Source organism: Podarcis melisellensis (assembly GCF_964234715.1).
Source record: "Podarcis melisellensis genome assembly, chromosome: 10".
Classification (NCBI taxonomy): Eukaryota; Metazoa; Chordata; class Lepidosauria; order Squamata; family Lacertidae; genus Podarcis; species Podarcis melisellensis.
In genome coordinates, this window is record NC_138542.1 from 45,270,073 (window position 1) to 45,275,831 (window position 5,759).

The 5,759-nt window shown below is 42.3% G+C and overlaps 1 long non-coding RNA gene across 1 annotated transcript in view; it reads left to right on the plus strand.

Moving 5' to 3' along the window:
- Positions 1-5,759, plus strand: part of LOC309379503 — a 169,087-nt gene that overhangs the window by 105,370 nt on the left and 57,958 nt on the right. The window lies entirely within an intron of this gene.

Here is a 5,759-nt window from a genome sequence, read left to right on the forward strand (position 1 = left end):
ACCATTATAGTTCTATGGCCCAGCATGAAGAGCAGGCAACCAGCCATAAATCCTTTTAACAGGGAAAGCTTATTTAGAATTTGTTAAGTAAAAAATGGGCAGTAGAGGGACAGGCAGGGGAGATCAAACAGGGCAACAAAAGTACCCATTTGAAGCAAGGCGAGGAGAGAAGGAAGGAAGGAAGGAAGGAAGGAAGGAAGGAAGGAAGGAAGGAAGGAAGGAAGGAAGGAAGGAAGGAAGGAAGGAAGGAAGGGTAAAGTGCAAGTGAATGTCTCTTGCAAGAAAACAATAAAGGGAGTGGCTAAATTGATGGGGGCAGAAGGGAACCTGAAAGAAAAGAAAGGGGTCTTGAATCTCCTGAGGGAAATAACAGGGAGAACAAGGAGGTCAGGACCTGGAAAAGGGGCTCCTGAGGAGAATAATGGGATACAATAAAGGGGGTATTGGGGGTGATGACTGGGGAGGGACTGAAAAAGAGAATGAGAATTGGTGAGGAAGTTCTGAGGGAAATGTGAGGGAAGGATGGCATGCCAAATGGAGTTTGGGGAAAGGATATCCTGAGGGGGATATTTAACCTGGACAAGGTGGAGGTGGAGGGGAAGAGAGGCAGGAGATGCCCTGAAGAGAATGATTAAAGGACAGCGGAAATAATGAGGATGGGTGAAAGGGGAGCATAAAGGACCATGGACATGAACAAGGGGCTATTATGTTTTGGAAGAGGGGTTTTGAAGGGAACAATAAAGTATCAATGGAAATATTCCTGAGAAATATGCAGAGGTGGGTATGATTGCGAATTCCTTTGGAGGCCCCCTAGGAAGCTAAAAAGCATGAGTATGTGTGTTTTGCCCTTGAAAGGTTTCCTTCCATAAACAGTATATATAACATTAATTACAAAATACAGTACATCAATTATACAGCATGGGGTATTATCTTATGTCAATTCTATGTTCAGTCAGAATACACAATTAACTTTTTGGGGGTAATGTTCTTTATTGTTTTTTCAGATAGAGGAACTGGGATGTTCATGGTGGCTGATTTGAAATCTGTCAGTTTATCTTCTTTTGGAATGCAAAAATGCATTTTTCCCCCCAACCAGGTAATCTCTCCTCCAATTTTTTCAAGCTAGACCCCCTTCAGATAATTCAAAGTTTGGGGAAGATTCCTTCCTGGTGCCACTTGAGGTGCATTCTGTTTTCTTCATGTAGAACCCGAGAAGCATTTTGTGAGAAGAGGAACATGGAGTAAGCAGCCATTTTATCCAGTATTGCAGGCACCATTTCTACCATAGCATGTAAAGTAGATGGAGGCACTTCTGACACACTGGATTAGCAGTCTGGAAAAGCAACAATCTGGTTCTTTAGTCTTGGAAATGCCAATAAAGAAAGCTGTGACAGGAAGAGGGATACGGCCCTTCTTCATAATGCTGTCAATCTCCCTTTGGTCTGGTCTGGAACTGTGTTGTACAAACAGGCAGCCACATGAAAGTGCTATTGGCACAAGTCCTGACCAAATGAATGGGCCTTGTGCTGTCCAAATGGTCTCCAGATTGCAGTTTGCAAGAAGGTTGGAATGGTTACAGAGCAACAGGAATCAATTCAGCTGCCCTTCCTTAATCCTTTACTATGTTCCTGAGAAAGAAAATGGCTGCTATTGTTTTCAGTTTGGTGAGGTGGGTGGGCTATATTCTGCTGTGCAAAACAGACCAAGTTCCATTGAAATATACTGGAAGGGCACAGTCACACATCTAAATAAGACTGGAGCACTTCAGAAATCCAGACTATCCACGAGAGCTGGATATAATGGAGGAATTTATATAACCATGACTGCTTCCTGTATTAGGCAGCAATCGTTCCAATCTTCCTGTCAAAAAACCCTTATCTATCCCTCTTTGGGTGCTGCATTTATGTACAGAAAGCCTAGAATATGTAGCCATGCTGTTTCCTGCTCTCCAGTGGCAAATCCAGGAAATGGTGTCACCCTTTTTCAATTCAAATATATACAAGACTGGAATGAAGTACAATATGAGGCTCTTGCACCAGCTCTATGGGCAAGATTGCTACTGCAACATTAGAAGGCTACAATTCTGCTGACCTGAAGTGAGAACAGCAACATTAGTGACTTTATAGCACCTGAGTGTACATTTGGCATTTCTGCACATGCAGCATGAATAATGGCAGTGCAAGGTCACAAAAAATTCTGAAGGCTCCTGGAAGTCCTACTCAGAGACTGAAGATCAGTTCTGAACAAAACAGTCTGGTGCAAAATTCAGCAGACAGGATGTTCACCAGAACAAGATAGTTTGAGCATATAACACTAATATGCTCCTGACTGTATTGGCTGCCAATTTATTTCTGGGCCCAATTCAAAGTGCTGGTTTTGACCTATAAAGCATTCAACAGCTCAGGACTGCAATGCCTCAAGAACCACCTCTCTCCATATGAACAAACCCAGACTCTGTGATCATTATCTGAGCCCATTCTTTGTGTGCCCCCTCCATGGGAGGTTCAGACTCAGAGGATAGAAACACAAGAATGGGTATTTTCTGTAATGGCTCTCCATGTGTAGAATGCTGTCCTTTCCATATCTTTAGCTGCCAGGCAAAAACATTCCTCTTCTCCTAGGCCTTTGGCTAATTAAACAAACGATGGCCTTTTAAACTGGGGGTGGGATTTACTGTTTTGTTATTATGTGATAATTTTTGTGTTTTTATAGTGTTAACTGCCCTGTGATCATCAAACATAAAGCTCTTTAATCTGAGAAGGCTGAAAGCAAAGAGTAGGGTTACCAAAACTTCCGTCGTAGAGCTTCAGTATGCTGATGACAACATAATGTCTGCACATTCAGAGGATGACTTTCAAACCATCCTAAATGTCTTCACAGAAGCTTACAGAAAACTTGGCCTTTCACTCACTATCCACAAAACCAAAAGTGCTGCATCAAGAAGCATAAAACCACCCCTCTGCAGTGCCACAAATCCAACCCAGTGGTGTAACATTGGAAAGTGATCACTTCTCCTATCTGGGCAGTTATCTTTCCACAACGGCCGAGCTCTGAGAGTGTAGCTTTCTTCCGATTGAAGTGCAGAGTGTTTGAGGACCGGGACATTTGCAGGGAAACCAAAATGGTTGTTTACAAAACTATTGTACTAACAAACTTACTGTATGTTGTGAAACATGGACCACTTATAAACACCATCTCCAACTCCTTGAAAGATTCCATCTACGGTGTCTCTGAAAAAAATTACATATCACTTGGGAAGACAGGTGAACTAATGCCAGTGTACTGGAAGAAGCAAAGATTACCAGTGTCAAAACAATGATTCTTCAACATCAACTTTGTTTGACTGGTCCTGTTGTTCGGATGCCTGATTATCATCTTCCAAAGCAACTACTCTATTTCCAACTCTAGAATGGAAAGCAAAATACCGGTGGACAACAAAAGAGGTTTAAAGAGGCTCTCAAGGCAAATCTAAAAAAAAGGTAACGTAAGAACGGATAACTGGGAAACACTAGCCTGTGAGCATTCCAGTTGGAGAACAGCCTTTACTAAAGGTGTCATGGACTTTGAAGAAGCACAAACTCAGGGTGAAAAGGAGAAATATGCTAAGAGGAAGGCACACTTGGCAAACCCTCATTGTGATCAACTCCCACCTGGAAACCTATGTCCCCACTGTGGAAGGACATGGGGATCCAGAACTGGCCTCCAGTCACTCACAGACTCACTGTTAAGAATGTGTTCATGGAAGACAATCTTACTCGGCTACAAGTGATCCTCAGATGAAGGGCAGAATATCAATTTAAAACTAACAGTTATGTCCCAACCACATTTATCTCCAGTGGACTAGTGCAGCAACTCCACATAAATACCAGTTGCTGGGAATCACAAGGGAGAATGCCATTGCATTAATCTTACTTGTGGACTTCCCATCGGCATCTGACTAGCCACTGTGAGAACCAGATGCTGAACTAGATGGACCTTTGGCCAGATCTAGGAGGATTCTTCTCCTGTTCCAGATGCAGAAGAGTAGCAGTGTATCTGACTGACAAGTGAGTGGAAGGAAGCTTGCTGTAGAGGTGGGGAACCTGTGCCCCCCCCCAGTTGCCAGACTGCCGTTTCCATCAGTCCCCGCCATCATTGCTCATTGTCAGAAATGATGGGAGGTGCAGCCCTGTAAATATCTGGAGGGGTACTAATCCTCCATCCATGAAGCAAGGAACAGGTTCATTTTAGTTAAGCAGGGAAACCCATTCTTAGAAGTGCACAGTGAGCATCGACTCATTCACGCTCACCATTTTGTTTTTAATATGGCAGTGAATAATTTGTATTTAAGTGCTGCAGTGGGGGGGGGGATATCCCTACTCCATTAGTTGGGCACATTATCGCAGGCCTCTGAAAACTCAGGAAAAGAATAATATAGTAGTTAGGCAGCTTCCCAGTGTGTATTATATTTTGAGCACTTCATCTTTGTGGTTTTGCAACAACTGAATGTGAGATTGACCAAAAGCATGGAGCATCTAAGTCCTGCATATCAGAAAGCCATAATAGCATTCTAACTAGTATTCCCAGATCATAGGGGAGTATAGAGAATTTGAGGAAGTCACTCAAGAAATGTGCACTGCATCAATTACAATCCAGTTATCTACGTACACCCTGGAACTATTTCTATTTGGCTACAGAAGGAGTAAGGTTGTGGCAACTATTGTGAAAGCTGGCCGATTTTAATATAACTGCCACAGAGCAATTCTGAATATGACAACTACATGGGTCACTCCAGAATAGTCTTTGGGTCAGTTAGAGCAGGCTACCTCAAACTCGGCCCTCCAGATGTTTTTGGCCTACAACTCCCCATGATCGCTAGCTAGCATGACCAGTGGTCAGGGATGGTGGGAATTGTAGTCTCAAAACATCTGGAGGGCAGAGTTGGAGGAAGCCTGAGTTTTTGCTGTTGTACATGAATCAGCTTTTGATGGCTTAAACCCAGGTCATGAGGGACCTCAGAGATGATTTAGACACAGTACTGGTTTTATAATCTTGTCATTTTCTGTGCAGTAATTCAAAATTGCATTACATTTTAAAACATTTAACTGCAGTTGAAGGAAGAATTGGGATGGGTATCATTCTTAGCTGTCAGTGGGGATTTTTTGCAAACTTGTTATTTTCTCAATGGGAAATTACAGCCACCCCAATGTACAGTTATCCCAAAGCCAAGATGCTACAGTATCCAATGGGTGTTCCAGCAGAGGTCTAGCAAGTATGTTAGATTTCTAACCTAGGGGGATTAATTCCCCTTTTTAAATAGTTGTAGCCAGGGGACAACTCCGATAGCGGGTTTATCTAGTGTGCTATATTATGTTGCAATTTTATTGTATAATTGTTTATTCCTTTTAAAACCAGATATTGAAGAAAGTATCAAAATAAGAAAGCATGAAGAGGAGCAGAGAGATATGTAAAACAAGGATAGGTATGGAAATTCCTGCCAAATGGGAGTAAAATCCCCTGGAATTGGGAAATCTTAATACTGTATTGGTTCAATATTGCAACAGGTGCTGCGCCCTATATCAAGATATTTACTGAAACCTTTAAGACAAACAAAATTCTAACTAAACTAAAGATTCCACAAAAGCTACTTGACTCTACATAGAGGCCACATTCTAGGATTTATAGTATGCCTCCTGATGGACTCCTCAGCCACATATTACAGCCTATATCCACTACGAAGCTGAGCAGAGTGCTAGTAGGAATACTAAATGAAGACTAGA